Source organism: Anopheles stephensi, chromosome 2 (genome assembly GCF_013141755.1).
Source record: "Anopheles stephensi strain Indian chromosome 2, UCI_ANSTEP_V1.0, whole genome shotgun sequence".
Taxonomy (NCBI): domain Eukaryota; kingdom Metazoa; phylum Arthropoda; class Insecta; order Diptera; family Culicidae; genus Anopheles; species Anopheles stephensi.
The window spans coordinates 20,237,501-20,254,388 of record NC_050202.1 but is presented as its reverse complement, the minus strand read 5'-3'; the positions used below and the strand labels follow the sequence as shown (position 1 = coordinate 20,254,388).

Here is a 16,888-nt window from a genome sequence, read left to right as displayed (position 1 = left end):
TCGAGGTGTTGAGGTGTTATCGTCATCAGCTAAAATCAGGAGAGTTATTCCTTATCTGTTGACAACTCTTATTGCAAAAAAAGCTTAAGTTAAGCGCTTAAGCTACACTCCTTGAGGTTCACCCGGACAGGGTGAGTTGGTGGAGCTCTCGCCTAAATAGACGAGATCTGTAAATTATTAACATTAAGAAAGCTAACCATGACCCTGAACTGGCTAAGCTATACTATAATTTCCAGTTTGCCATTTTTTCTCCTTTATCTGTTACTTCCTTTCAGCCCACCGATCAATATCAAGGCTGACTAACAAGAGCGCAAATCAAACTGAATTGATTTCACCAGTTTTCACCTCGCTCCGGTGCGATCAATCAACGCGAAACGGGGACGTGCGATTACGAGTAGGGTAAGGGGTACACGATATAATAATCTATCATTTTGCTATAAATTTATTAGCAATCATCTCTGCCCCACAAGATCCAACTAGTGGCTCGTTAGTTATCTCGCTTAAACTCTTTCCAAGGACTTTGCAGCACAAGATAACTCCCTTTGCCTTGAAATCGGATGACCTCAAACGAATCTCCCCCCCTGCCTGGCGTCTCTAATTTGCCACACTCCAAATACCACGATCATGACCCGTTCGCTAACCATTTCGTGACATTAGCCATTCGATCAGTACCCTGTGTTCCCCATCTCCCTCCACCTGCGATAATCCGGTTATGCCGGAAATTCTTCACGAGATCGCACCGGATCGCTCAGTGAGAGTAGAAGTGCACGAATGTAAGGTGGTGCGAAGTTTCATAACAAATGAGTCAGCGCTTGAACCGATCCGGTTCAAGGAAAGCTCTGTAACTTCGTTGGAGTTGAGAGGCAAGAGAGCAGGAAAAAAAACGGCGCTCCAAGGGGAATGTTGAACCCAAAGGAACATCCCCGTGCATATCCCGAAGAAGTAGCGACCGGCAGCCTATAATTACCCCGGGATGATCGAATCCGGGTCTTCACATTTCAAGGCTTACGGATGCATTCCATCATAAATGATAACGTCATGGTGATATGCTGCCGTGCTGACGCATGATGGCCTGCCACCAACCCGACTGCGGTTGGAATCGAATCAATTTTCGATTGTGTGTAAATAGGTTAAAGCTCCAATTTTCCCGACGCATAATGATGATCGTGGTCCATTATTGCCGGTTCCACCAGGGTGCTGCTGGTGCTGGGTCCCGGGTATCGCTCACCAGAAGCACATTGTTTAGAAAGTGATACAACCCGGGCAGGATGAATTGTGGATGGATTGTTATGCAAAATAATTCTCTGGATGTTCGAGATGCGCCAAATGCGTGCAGGAAGGAAAGGGCAGCAGATTTGTTCAGTGTCGAGACGGATGATGATGGCGACGGATGGAAGTTATACACACCGAACGGTACCGCGCAATCCACAATTCGTTGCAATTAATGGACATTATCCGGTGGAATGAAGAAAAGGATTAACGCGCTGAAATGTATCGAAGTGCTCCGGACCATGGGCAAACGGTCTCCCCCGGTAAACGTTAATGAGCCTTTCATGGGTTAAAAATTAAATATGCAAATGAATTTCAAATTATGAAAAATTGTACATTAGTGTTTAACGGTCGGGTTGCGTTGAATAATGCACCGAGCGCCATGCCCATGGGATGGGGGTTGTAATTTAAGTGTACTTCAACCAGTGATAGCAAGAAGGGATGGAATAATGACAAGAATTATTGGAGCATCCTAAAATAGGAACTCTCGTGAATTGAACAACTGTAACATGAAAATTGATTCTGAATGCACTTCAAAGTTAAGTTTTTGTTCATGCCTGCATTAAAAGCTATACCACCACAGAAAATTTAATCTATAAATACACCTCAACTTGCTAAGCAGCAGTACGAATCCTTAAGTGTCTAGTATCCAGTGTAGAGATGGAGTCTCGTTTGACTAGTTTAGTTAAGAATACATATGAATTAATCGAGATATGTTGTATAAATGATATGAAAAAGTGAAGGTAAAATGAATCCTAGTCAGGATTCGAATCCTCGAATCCCTGCCATATTAGAGAACCGAACCTTGGTCAGAATCCGATCCCGAATCCATCTCAAATCTCTATCAAATCCCTTAAACAATCCCTATCAGATCCCGATCAAAACTCAAATGATCCTAACCGAATCCCAATCGAATCCCAATCAAATCTGAATCGGAACCCTTTCAGATCCCAATAGAATCCCATTGGAATCCTTATAAAATCGCTATGAAATCCCAATCGAATCCCAATCGGATTCAAATTGGAATCAGATATTATAGTTATCGAATATAAATCGAATTCAGATCCATACCGAATCCGAATCGAATTCGAATCCATCATTATCTTTTGAGTCCCGATTATCTAATTGGATTGCCACATTTTTTATCTTATCTTTCTCTATTTTACTTCCTTTATACAATTTTTCCACTAAAATGGCCAAGGGTATAACTAAAAATTATTCGATTTGTTACATTGACAGTTTAAGACACTTATGTTTGTATGAGAACACCATTAGTACCGATTAGGGATGTACAAATCTTGTAGACAAAACAGCCAATTATTGGACATCGTCGACCAAAACATTGATTGAAATTGTTGAGATAAATAAACAACAAACTGAAATAACATCATCCTTTCTCTATCAAGCCAATCATAAGCTCAAACTGACCTAAAACCGATGTCAATACAATCACTCCCGAGCGATACATTTCCGCTTGGCAAATAAAACGTGACGAGCTCAAGCGATTAGTGCGATAAATTGATGCGAATTGAAATGCGTGACTTTGGAGCAGTTTTTAACTGCCGGATACCACCTCAAAACACAAACTGATTGAAATTTTCCAATTCCTCAGAGTTCCTGCTATCGGCCGCTACGCGATAAAATTAGTCTCTTAGTTTCACCCTTCTTGTGTGGAATTTTCAATTTTTCTTCTCAGTCAGGAAGTGGCCAAATGATCACACCGACGTTTGCACGTGATTTGCGGCGAGTGAAATAAAAACAATAACGAACCGCAACATGCGGACATCTTTCTTCTGGTTCCTTCTGCCACACACACACACACACACACACACACACACACACACAGCTGGCACAGAGCAGGAGGTTCACTTTCCCTTCCTGGACGGTCCGAGTCTAGGGACGTTGAGAGAAAGCGTCCGGTTTCGGTTTGTCCTCCCCCCCCCCCCCCCCCCCCCAGTTCGAGATATCCCGCCCCACCTAGGAGGGCCTCTCCAGGGACGGCTTCTTTCACTTTCAAACACGTAAAATTCTCGCTTTCGTGCGAGATTTAATCGATGTTCAACCGCGGGACCCTATTTCTCCGACCGACAGACCGAACCACACACGACAGGTGGTGGCCTGCCTTCTCGCGGAATCGACTTTGGGTCCAGTTTTTTTTTTATGCGTTTCGTTTGTTTGTATGCCACACCGCCCTCGAGGGCTCGACTGACCTCATAATCGTGGTGGTCGTTCATCAAACGCATGGCGGACGATAGGGACTATGGACACGAGCGGGACGGTCAGTGATTGACTACCTTTGGTGGACTCGGACAGAGCCCGGTCGCTTTAATGCTGGGCAGGAAGTGAAAATGGGAGGGAAAACATACTGCGGCATCCACGACGACCACCAGACCGAGGAAACGGACCCCACGGTCAAGTGCATAGTGTTGTGAACTTGGCAGTGCGGTTGGACTAGGGGAGTGTGTTTCGCCTTCTTGGGCATAAGCCGAGTCCCCGCCGTAGGGCGACGTACGTACGTGAGACTTTGATGTGTTTTTCTATCATTTTCCTCCGGTTGTTCATGCGTTTTGCGAGCCGGTGGCGTGCTAATGGGAAATTGTTATTCTACTGCACCACAAAACCAAGGAACCGAGGCCGGCAATTTAATTCTTCTCAATGCTAGGGGGTGACCTTTGAGTATGAAAGTGGGAAAAAGCGAATGAAAAGAGAGTATGAAATGAAGTGGGTGACTTTATATTGCATTAAAAAGAAAAAAAAAATGAGTAAATTCACTCAAACCAGTTAAAAAATTGGTAAACTTCAAGAAAATAAAAAAAACAAATGAAACAAGTATAAATCACAAATAAACACGCATGATTTAAAACATTGCCACAGACAATAAATTGAAGGGAATGAGCATACAGTTATTGATGACAAGTGGGTAGAAGTAGAAACCAAACTAGAAATATTGATGAAAATATGTCAAAAACATTCTAGTAATAAAGTAAAAATTGAAGAAACATAGCAGAACAAACAAACAACTTTTGAAACTAAATACCACCATCTTGTTTACTCCAGGCAAGTTTACATTTTTCTATCGTCCCAAATCTCAGCACAATATGACGTCCGATGCGCAAAAGGCGCTAACTACTACGTCTCGTGAATTAAATATTGCAAAACAAACTGGGGGCGTCCGTTTTCCGAAAATTTCCTTCCGCCTTTTCTCGCAGTGCAAATTTTATTACTTGTGATGTTTTGACGTACGTGCGTTGATGTACAAGTAATTAATCGTACACATCTCCCACGACTGGTAAATCAAACTGTTACTACATGACCTCACAGGGTTTTAAATAGGGAGAGAGAGTGAGAGTGTGTGTGAACAGATTTTTTCCCCCAGACTCATCCAGCCTATCGTGGTTTTTGTCATGAGGTTGGCTGTACATATTAAACTCAGCCCGAGTTCCTTTTCCCATCCGCCATCGAACTTTGAGGTCCGTCTGGTTCCGAAATGGACATTTTATCACTTTCACACGACCACCAGGGGTAGCTCATGGTTTTGCTCTGTTTACAGCATTCTGGTAGGGGCCAGTATCCACCAAAACACCCGAAGAGCATGGAACCTCTGGAGGGTTGAAACATTCTTCGCAGATCATAAAATTTAACCTCTGCCAAATGGTGACGACCACGCGAGCGGTACACGGGTACCGAGACGCAAATTGGCGCCAATGAGGGAGGTCTAACTGGGGTGTGTTTGTTTTGTTGTTTGTGGTAGCAATTCATGCGGTTAGTTTTTATTAATCGGTTTATTTAATATTTATCTTAGCGCGAAAACAAAATGCAGACCTATAACCTGGCACATTAATTCCTACTATCATAATGTTCAATGTAAAAACATAGAAAATTCTAGCAATAATCACAACAGCAATGCAATGCAATATAAAACTTGAGAAAAAGTAAATAAAAAAGAAGGAAAATCAGAAATAGAAGACTGAGAAGAGAAAAATAAAGAAACATGGAAACACAAAAATAACATAAAAACGTTAAACTAGCGAAAATAAAAACAAAGAAGAAAAGAAAATTTGTTAAAAAAAAGGGCAACAACAACATTTTATTTTAGCAATAAAGTAACAAAACACTAGAACATTTTTAAGATAAGAAAATAAAACAGACAATAGATATTGTACAACGAGATACAGTTTCGCCATGTTGTTTTGTATAAAGTAAAAAGTAAATAGGCAAAACTAAAACAAAAATTCTGCCCCAAGAATCTATATCCTTCCTTTTTTATCCTTTCAATATCCTAAAGAATCCCCGTCAAAACATCCCTCCAAGTGCTTCCAAATCCCACGCCGACACTTCATAGAAACATTTGTTTGCAAATTCAAAAACACTCCATCCCTGTGTGTTTATGCACAGCATCATCCCAACATAAAAGGAACACCCGCGTCAGGGGATGACCCATTCCGAGATGTTTAAGCTTATTATCCTCTTAGCAGCGCATTCCTTCAACTGCTATTTGCTCACAACAACACAAAACCGCAACATTTTACATCCTTCTTTTTTGCATTCTGTTTTTTTGAAAGTAAGTGCCGACATAACGGCAGAAGAAGAAGAAAAAGCGCCCAACCCAGCATAAACATTTCAATGGAAACGAGCGGTAAACAAATGAATCCATCGGGCGTAGCGAAAATGCGGTTGGTGCTGATAAGAAGATAGATCGTTCTTAAAGATGGTTTCTTTTAATCTTTGCCTGCAGGGAATGAAAAGGTTTCTTGAAAGCCTTTATGAAAAAATATTTTCGGAATGGATTTTTTTTTCAAGAGGATGGCTGGCAGGACTCGACTGCTAGAGAAAAATAAGCACCAGAAAGGATCTACTTTAAAGGCGAACACGTGTCTAAAGTCAAACCTCATTATGGGTTTCTGAAGATCAGTAGCGACTCTGATAAGGACTTGACCAGTTGGCAGTATGGGCATGCGATGACGCACTCACTATCTTCACTATCTCACTATGGGATGTTGAGCAATTCACCCCTGGATCCAGGCAAATACTATATCGCATTTGAAGCGTCCCACAACACTGTTGGGTGATCACAATTTTTCTACACTTCCATTTACAAGCGCTTGAAGATCTTTGTTTCTGAAGAATTCCTCGACACCGCTCTCAAGCGCCGTGGTCTAGATATCTAACATCCCAGCCTTGGTAGGATATGAGACCTTGACCCTGCTACGCCTCTCCTCCCTCCACAGTCTAAAAAGCCATCACGGACTTGGTTGTCCGGTGCCATTCTCATGTCATCACTAGCCCGAATGAGTCTAATTTGCTTCATTATTTTAATATCATCGTACACCTCAAGAAGTTCGTCATTGTAGCGGCTCCACACATACGGGGCCAACGATGCTTCTAAGCATTTTCCTTCCGAATGCAGTTTAGAGGGTTTCATGAGCTTTAGGACAGTCCATGTGGAGAAGTTTTCTCAGGCTGTAGTATGACCTGTAGGCAGCCAGTATCCTTGAGCATGTCCACATATCGAAGCTGTAGTCGGTGCTGACTTTCGACCACAAATAGGTCAAGTTTTGGACGTCTTCAACGGTGAAGTGGTTATTGCAAACCTCGAATCCGTTCATAGCACCAATCAATCTTCAGCTGCAGTTTTTTGGGCACAGCTGCAGCTGGGTGCATACAATATCGAACCTCACATTATTTTAAACAAGGATTTTAAACATGTTTTATGCCAAGAGGAACGATAAGTAACTGAATGGAAAATTACTTTCATGAAAAGATTTTCAAACCACCGTTAAAAAAAAGCATTAAATTAGCCTCTTAACATGGGATAGGACAGGGTCTTACTTATCGTCCGAAACAAAAAACAAAAGGCCAGATGAGGCTGCCCGAAAGAAAAGACCTCACCTAGGCTTTCCTCAGCCCAAAAACAACCTTTTCCCTTATTAATGTCCACCCTGAACCTTTCCTAAAAAAAAACCTCTAGGTTACCTTTTTTTTTTTTTGCCTGTGATAGTTTAATATTTTGCCTGCGCTCCCATTCATTCCACTACGAGTTCCATGCATATATGCCCTGTATTTCTCCATGCTTTAGTGTTTTTTTTTCCCGTCGTCTTATGTTTTGTTTTAAATAATTCATCCACTTTTTGACCACCTTCTTTCGATTTCTTGCCAGCATTATTGATGGTTCGCGCGTTCCGCAATTGGAGACAACAACTCGTGTCTCGGTTTTGTTTCTGTTTCATCGTGTGTGCGTGTTTTTTTTATGTTTCCCTTTTTTTTTTTTTTGTATTGACTTATTTAATTTTTCTTCTTTTGTTTCCTCTACACTATTGTCGCGATCTTTCCGGGGTGTGTTTTATATTTTTCATCGATTTCTTTCGTTTCGCTTCCGAGTTTGACGCTTCGAGTTTTCTGTTTCTTTTCTCTCGAGAGAGCACGCGATGTGAGTTTCTTGTTGTGTTTTGTAAGTTAATTTTACTCTACACACACACACTGGTCGTGTTTCACGTTTTCTGCCAGTGGTGTTGTTGTGTTGGTTGTTTTTTGTTTTGTTACCTCTTTTCCAATCTTTAACTGCATATTGATGAAGGTTTTCACATTTTTTATACTTTCTTCTTCTACTTCTTCCTCTTCTAGGTTTAAATAAATTCAATGTCACCTCCAAAAATATAAAACGCTTACTAGACCTTATATTGATATCATTTAGTCGGGAAGTCAATTTCTAATACCGGGAGAAACAGGGAACAAGTCTGGATGGGATTCTATACCCTGTACTACTGTCTTAAGTATGAGGACCATCGACGATATCGCCTCGGCCATCACTCGTCTGATCTTTCTAAGTCTTACAGGCTTGTCTTGTTACCTTTTTTTCCCTCCTTATTACTCATCAACGGGAGTTTTCCCTTTTTTTGTATATTTTTGTACCCAAAAAACCCCCTCATTAATTGAGTGAAAGAAACAGTGTGGCTAATATTTACCTTCCAATCAACACCTCTCGTTTTGAACAGCTCAAACACATTACGTTTGATCACTCCTCAGGTCTGGCGAGACACACAACAGTCACAGCAAGATCAAACTAATCCCTTCGTAGTTAGTAGCAAAGCGCCTGAAGTAGGTCACACACATCAAACACACAAATTCACGTACAAGAAAACACACACACATTCATATATGTTGGGGTAATATTTTATGCGAATTAAACGCCACTTTTGCTAGGGATTTCTTGACACTGCAACTTACACAGGGTTTTCACAGGACACACATTGGAAGCTAACTTGAAACATATACATTTATTAATTCATCCCGGTCACTATGGTTACACTGGTGTCGCCAAACTCCACCACACTTGTTTCAAAAACTATCGCCAACGAAGTTTTGCAAGACTCGTATGCGGTTTTTTGCTCGGCGTACGCAACTCCCTTCGGTTTTATTGACACTTGACACCTTGGGCACACACAGAGTGAAAAGCCGCAAACGAGGTAAAGAAGCTGCGGTCACACTACACGACTACTACTACTGCGATTACTACCGACGACAGCGAAGAATGCGTCTTGTGCGGCAGTAGCCAGAGAAATCTCTCTTGCTTGCTTGCTGGTTTATAACCTTTGCCTTTCTTATAGATAAGCGCCCGTCTACGATGATGATGATGATGATGGGTGACTACTCTCGCAGCAGATCAGCGTCTTCTCGTCGTAGTAGTGTGAATTAACTTTTGCTGCTTCTGCTTTGTAATGTAATGCTCATCACACACGATCACAATTAACTGTTCCAATCGGGTTTTTTTCTTCCAATTTTATGTACAAAAACACACAGAAAATCACCCTACCGGCAACAAAATGGTTGAACGAAAAGTCGGACCAAAATTTTCTTTGCCGGTTGTACCGTTTAAGACAAAACCACTGGGCAACTTCCACAGGCGCCTTGAAACAATATGCCTGGCCGGTTTAGTAAACACACACGAACGCATGCACAAACACACACCAAACAAAACTGTTGCACTTTGTGGGTTTTTTTTCTCTTATTTTGCGGGCTACTTTTCGCTTAATGCACCTTGCAGGCAGACACAGCAATACGCACACACCACACACAAAACATACACGCACGCACTGTGTGTATTGTTTCGGGTTTGCTATCGTTGCTTCTTCCTTTCTTCTCGGGTTCTCCTCACACCGCGGTGTCTTGGGCGAACTCGCGCGCGCACACACGATTCCGGGACAAGAGAGAGAAAACGCAACACACGGTACACTTGCCGCGACAGTTCAAATCCAACTTAACGAACGAACGCAGCAGCCACCACCGACGAGCTGCTTTCTCGGCGTGCGACGGGATGCGGTTAAGCACCCGTTACACGGACGGCAGTGCACGCGTTGCGCTAAGGGGTTTTGTGGTGGTGATTTTGAATGTGACAGAGGTCCCGGAAAAGAAGAGAATGAAATGATGGGCATGAAAAGAAGAGAATGAATGAAAGAGGGCATTGATGTGGAGAAAAATCAGGTAAGAAATTTTAAATTTTTCGTTATACTTTGGTTTGTTTGTAACAGTTCAATAAGCACAGATAAATTAAACTTGTTCAACGCAGGAAAAGATAAAACTGCCCAATCTCTATCCAACTAGCAAAAGGGCTATTGCATCTTCCTGTTTAAATAGAAGTTCATAGTTTGGGGCAAAAGAGATAAAAGTAAAATAAAAACGTCTCGCAGCTTTGCTCAACACCTCCTTGACCCGGGTGGTGGTGCGTTAAACATGTTTAAATAAATTTAATATAATATAATATAGCTATACAGCCAGACCGTCCTGTATGAATAAAAAAATCTCCGATCATCTGGGAGCTTTCTAGAACTTACTTTAAGTTTTTTTTTCTTTGTGTATCCATCTATTTACAGAAAGACCATAAAACGACAGCCAGTCAATTGTTAAAGAGCTGATAAATAAAGAAAAATAAAACGTTCAACTTTATTGTACATATTGCTGCCGTTGAAATAGGGCATCATATGCGAGAGAATGGAACATGCGGGAAGGAAACTTGCGAGAGAGAATGCCGCTGCTTGCATTGTACAGATGGTGCTCGATATACGCTTATAGGGTAAAATAATGGTTTTAGCACCATGAGATCATCAGAAAGGAGGCAGCTTCATTTTAAGTAAAAAATAGAGACTTTAAAGACTTTTTTTTTATAATAATGATTCGTTGACAGTAACACGACAATTGATATTTAAAAAAATGTTGGATATTAAAATATGATAGAGCTAGGAAATAAGTGACATTGTTAATTTAATTTTTGATTAAAAACCTCGTCAATATCAGGATTCTTTGCAGATAACAATTCAAATAGACATAATTGATTTGAGGATCCGGCTCCAGCCAATTAGTCTCGCCAGGCTCCGAAGAGTAGGACAAGTCATGAGAATGGCATCGAACTACCCAGAACATAAAGACTTTTAAAGTAATCGACATGGACAAGGGATGCAAAGTAGCCCAAGGAAAGGTGAGATGGAGTGATGGTGTTGATGCTAGAAGCGCTATCGAGGACTCGTTCAGCAATCCAAAGCCACGATGTGGTTAATCATCAAATGAACGATAGAACTAAGCAAAAATGACGGCCCCTAAAATTAACTACGACTTTTTTATTTTTTTATTTTTTTTTATTCATAAAGAACGGCCTGGCCGTATTGCTACGACTTTTTTATATGTACTAAAAAAAGAATGATTTACACTGGAATTCGTTTTGAGTTTACTAACACTTCATTTTATGAGAGCTCTTTGCTTTACAGTAAACCGTAAAACGCACAACAATATATCTGTAATCAATTTATACATAAAGTATCTGCAGAACCTTCTGCAGATAATCAGTTCAAGTTCTCCCAGCACTACTCAACATGCTACCCAGCATGCACTGGGTAACAAACACTTCACGATCATTCCGGTGGGTCAAGAATCAGCATCAGCGTCAGATCAATATCTGCCTTCCACCGAACTGACACCCCCTGCCGATCGTACGCTCAATTCGTACGATTGTACTCGAAGCAGCAGCTAGGCGAATCCAACAACCATTTGAGCCGCTCGCTCCGAAGATGATCTGACCTCATTTTGGGTTAATTGAAAAATATTTGCCACCAAGTGGTGCGCCCTGCGTGGAACGGTGGCAAAAACTTTAAGGCCAGCACACCGGTAAGATTGGCGACCGTTTGATGTTGATAAGCTGGAAGAACAAATAACCGAATGTTCTAATGCTGAATGCAAAAAGGAAAGAAATATTATAATCGAACCCTTCGCACGCTAAACGATGCGGAAATTGTGCATTAGAAAATGGGCGGCCAAGAACGGTTACACACACACAAAACACGTACTTCATTACGATTGAATCAACCCGCCCGACACGCGGCTGCCGGTTTGGAATGTTTTCAATAATTTAATTAATCAACGATCCCTGCCTTGCGATAGAAATTGCGTGTCTCGCCTGTGACCGAGGTGGCGTCAATGCCACCGCGGTACAACGTACGAAACATTAACCACCAACGATGGGAAATTATATCACCCATCACTCCACTGATGATTTTTGCTTCACGGCATGAACTAAATGCGTTGATCTTTTTTACGTTGGCCCAGCAGCGTGCCAGCCTTCTGTCAAGGGATGATGATTAATCCCTAAAGTGTTACGAGGACTAACGGACACTTTTAACTATAATTTACGCCTATTTACAAGGGTGGGTATTCGAAGAAGGGTGGTTAAAATCTCCAACTCGAGGCGCAGAATTGGTTTTAAATGTTTGATTTCATTACGATGCGCACAAGATATCTCAGCTCCCTTAACAGGGACATTTTTCAATAAATAACTATGGAAGGGGTTTTTAGCCTTGGTAAACTCGGGCAGAATTTGGGAGTAAAAGCAAAATCCTATTCCTCCCACATGGTTGAAATTGGTTGGTTCTTGGAGCTTTGTCCTCCAATTCCTGGTTGTTCATCTCAGTCTTGGTAGCCAGTCGAAGTCGAGTTTCAGTGTTCCTCTGTCTGACTTTGATTTTTGGGATAGCTCTACAACAGGTACGCTTCTATTCTAGTGCTCTGAACTGCGTTCAGAGAACTCTGAACAGGAAGGATATAGGAACCTCGTACTTAAAAGAAAACCATGTACTTGAAGGATGTTGTTGGCAGCAGCGTATTTAACTTTCATACAGGTAATACAGGTCGTTAGAAAGATAAATTCTCTTGGTGGAATGACTTTCTCGAATTTAGAGGTCTCTTGAAAGAGATCAATGGGTAATAGAGAAGAAGGACAATAGAGGAGCCGCTACAATAACGAGCTCTACGAGCTGTACAATGATCTCACCATCGTGCACACACTCGCAGGCTCCGGTGGGCTGGTCATGTTATGAGAATGGCACCGTACGACCCAGCCCGTAAAGTTCTTTAAGGCCGTCCACACAAACAGAGGAGGCCTTTTAGGTATAAGCAGGGATGAAGTGATGGCGTTGAAGCGTCCGCCAGAAGGGCCCGATCACGGATTGGCAGACGACGGCGCTAAACCGTGAGCGGTATCGAGGATTGTTGCAGTAAGCCAAGACCGTGAAGCGGTTGTATCGCCTGATAAGTAAGTAACTGAACAAAGCGGTATGGTTCCTTGGTCGAAAAGGATCCTTGGATGGTTTAAATCTCTTGGTAGACCCTAGACATCTCTTGAAGGCCCTTAGAGTAATCAGACCCTTGGAAACCATTTCATACGAATAATAGAACACAAAATGTGCCATAACAAGAAAAAATATTAAATAACCCTTACATACTTTAATACTGCAATACCAAAAACAAGATAAGTAAGTAAGTGAGAGTAAAAGTAAGTTAATTGAAATAAATAAGTAAATAAAAATATAAAGAAATAAAAAAATGAATAAATAAATAAATAAATAAATACATAAGCAAATAAATAAATAATTGAAAAAATGAATAAATAAATAAATAAAAAGATAGATAAATAAATAAATAAATCAATCAATTAAAAAAATTAATAAATCAATCAATCAATCAACAAATAAATAAATTAATAAATAATTAAATAAAAAACTTTTTAATTAGAATTGCTATAATGTTTAATTTTCTTAGCTTTACAAAAGATTTAATAAATTTTTATTTTCAATTACTTGCTGTTGGTTTTATATTTTGCATAGTTTTTTTTATATTTCACCATTAACCAGTTTTAACTGTTATTTTATTCGTTTAGCTTTATCAAATCAAAAAAAATCAAGAAGGACGGCCTGATCGTGTTGATACTTGTTCACTTATGATTGACAATAAATTTAATGGATGACATTACTATAAGCATTGGTCATAAACAGATTAGTCATTGCAAACATTATTCAATTTCAATCTACAAAAAAGTGATGATTTCTTCAAGAAAAAGGCTTACGAGACCGCACCCCGAGAGCACGAAAAGCCACTGCTTTCCATCCGCCACCAGTGAACACGTTCTCAGTCAAAAGAAAGTGAAGGCGACACGACACTCGGGCTGCTCACCGTCCTCATGTGCAAGCAGATTCAAAGTACAACACAACAAAAAACTGATCCAAGTTCAAGATCAACCCGGTTTTGAATTGTGGTTTAGGTCTACCACCTTTTTTTCTCTCTTACTAAACCACTCCCTCTGCTCACAATAACCCGTTTCCTACACGGAACACATGGTCGGCTTGGAAAAGCGAGGCAGCAGCAACGAGGAGGAAAAACCCTTCCCGCAAGCTGCCAATAATGACCTTGTTAGCCTCTACGCTTAACCACAACGGCGCAGAGGAAAAGCCTTGACTTGGAGGCACATTTTGTGGCCACCGGGCACCGGGTAGACGAAGCCAGCCAGCCGCACGTTCACTTTCTTCCGAGTGGGGAGCTGGAAAAATAAACCGCCAAACCAGTTTTCCACCACGCTCGTTGAAAGGGGCAAAAAAAAGGGCCAATCGGAAGAAAAGGGCCACTGGCCTGGCTTCCTGACTGACTGACTGACTTTTTGCGGTGGCGACCTTATACCTTATACAGATCGGAGAGTATCTGGTGTGTCGAGCCGGGTGGATGATGGCAGGCTCAAGAAAGTCAGCTGTCTGTGCCTTCCTCCCCATCTCAGGGATTGAACGGAGAGGGGGGCGGGGGGGGGGGAAATCAAACAAAATCGGAAGCCCGGAGTCGGCTGTGAGAAAGTGAGCCGGTGATGAAGAAAAGGAAATGCACGATGCACCGGTTGGACACCGAATGCACGCACCGCCGTACGCACGCGGTGTTTGCGTGACGAACAAAAGCGACACAATTCCGGTCCCCAACAATGATGATGCACTTGTGATGGCAGAACACGTTCTCGGTCCGGTGGAAATGGAAAGTGTGGGCTGGGCCTTCCCTTCACTACGGCCGGCATCCTTTCTCTTTTGTGTGGTGTGTGGTGAGTTTTGTTTGGTTTTTTTTCGGACAACCGGGTGATATTTAAGGGACGAGAGATGAATATTGAGCAAGTGGGTACACAGCTGTAGGGTGAGGTCACAGGAACTGAAATTATTCTTGTTGAAGGTCTGGTGAAAAAAAGAAATGAGACATAATTATTACTCAAACCATCACCTGTTGGTGTGAAAAAATAGGTCGTCTGGTGTCTTCTTCATGACATTACCAACGTGGGACTCTGGGAAATTATTAGAAATGTGTTGTACCTTTCCTATTCTTAAGTATGAATTTAAAAATAGACTTAAATTTAACTCCTATTTGAATTCGATGGCATTGTGATACAAAAATCTATCCAAAAACTTTTGTATTATGTGTTTTATTAATAGACAAAATATTTAAGAGTTATCAACTGATTTGGAGCAGCTATGACAAAAAGAACCAAGGAGTGACTCTGAGTGACTTCTTCCTCTTGGCTTAACGACCTCTAAGGTCAAGCCTGCTATTTCTGGCTTCTCTCTTTCCCTCTCCCTAACTCTCTCTCCCTCTCTTTCACTTTATCTTCTCTCTTCTTGCCTTAGGACTTCTTAGGTAATTTCTGCCATTCCTGGCCCTCTAGACTAAATGATACCAAATAGTTGGATGGTCCGGATGGGATTTGAACCCCGGTCCTGCCTTGTTTATACCAAAGCCGACTCTATGTGAGAGAGATCTGTAGAGAGTGATTCAGTTGGATATAGTTGAGGACCATATATGAGCTTTGTTTGACAGCAGTGCCGGTCTTCCAGAGTTCCGGGGACCGGGGTTCAAATCCCATCTGGGCCGTTCGGCTAGTAGCTTCATGGATGTGACTTTTCCACATAAATGGTGGAAAATTGGATGCTGAAGGGTAAATCATTTAGGAAGTGTGCCTAACTGCAGTTGCGACAAATAGCTTGAAGACCGTAAGGAGATCGTTGATTCTAAAAACTCACCTCAAATATTTTTGGGCAAGCCTCTATCGTAATCACCACCAAAATTAAGAAGCAAGAACTATGCTACAGAGTCATTTTAGTTACCTTCTCTGAATGGACACTTGCCATAACATTCTGTTGTCAACCCATAACCCAAACAAATGTATTCGTTTGAGTAAGAAATTAGCACCCTTGGCTAGTTAACGCACCGGTCAAACGGAACAGCAAAAACAAAAAAACGGGGACAATTAATTTTATCCTGTCTGCAAACAAGCGGACACCACAAGCCAAGGGGAAACCCCCTTGCTAATAACTACCAGCCCAACCTAATACACTCACTCTTTCGCGACGAATGTGCGTCAAACTCGGGAAAATAGAGCACCAGACGGTCCATCAACGGAGCCCTCCCGATTTGACGCAACACGAAAAAGGACGAACGAGAGGCCTCAACGCAAATAAAATAATTACCCAAAACCGAACGAACACTGTCTCACCTAAAACCTATGCACCGCGCCTTTCGGTGGTAACGACGCATAAGGGTAGTGTAATGGCCAGAAGGTCCAAAGGACATCCGTTCGTCTCGACCGACCGAGGGAAAAATCAACAAAAGTGAAAACGGCAACTCAGCAATACGGTTTAAATTGAGGAAGTGTGCCTAGAACGGTATGTCCTAACGGTTTGTCCAGCGGATTGAAAACGCAAAAGGGGTTTGAAAGGATGCAGCAATCAGTTGAAGAGAGGAATTTTAGTTTTACGGTCTTATGTGAAGAACTTGTTACTTCTTATCATTTTTGCCCAATGTGTAACTGTGCTTTTTTATGATGATTTATTACATTTGTTCACTTTTATGGTTACTTGTATAACACTTGCTGCGCTGAGGAGCAATAAAATACGGAAAAAGTCCTGTTATGGGAAGATTCTCCTAATTTCTAACGGTAATGCTTGAGGACATTATTAACGAGACATTTTTTTTGCAAAATTACAAAAACGCACAGATCCTCCAATTATTATAGTATTTTTGTAAAAAAAACAGTTGTCTCAGTTTTATATGATAAACTCAAATATTTGAATAGAGAGCACAATATTAGCATGAAAAATAATTAAATAAATTAAATTAAAATAATAGGTTTTATAAAAATGTGAACTTAAACGTGTAGCCATGTTGAGAAGCGTTAAGGCTTTGTTCAGCTTCGCTTGCATGCTGCTTTTGGCGATTGGGAATTTTATCCCACAGCATACTAGCGCCATCTATGTGTGAGGTTTCGAAGCGCGTGTCGAAC

General features: G+C 41.4%; 1 protein-coding gene across 11 annotated transcripts in view; it reads right to left on the bottom strand.

The window, feature by feature from the left end:
• LOC118505787 (mucin-17) overlaps nucleotides 1–9,537 on the bottom strand; it is an 87,701-nt gene extending 78,164 nt beyond the window's left edge. For 2 of the 11 annotated variants that reach the window (XM_036042096.1, XM_036042107.1), the window contains exons 1-2: nucleotides 9,080–9,537; nucleotides 8,232–8,527 (exon numbers count right to left, since the gene is read on the bottom strand). The gene's annotated coding sequence lies outside the window, so the exon portion shown is untranslated. The other 9 variants (XM_036042097.1, XM_036042098.1, XM_036042099.1 and 6 more) reach the window with 9 other exon arrangements.
• Between the last annotated feature and the right edge of the window lie 7,351 nt (nucleotides 9,538–16,888).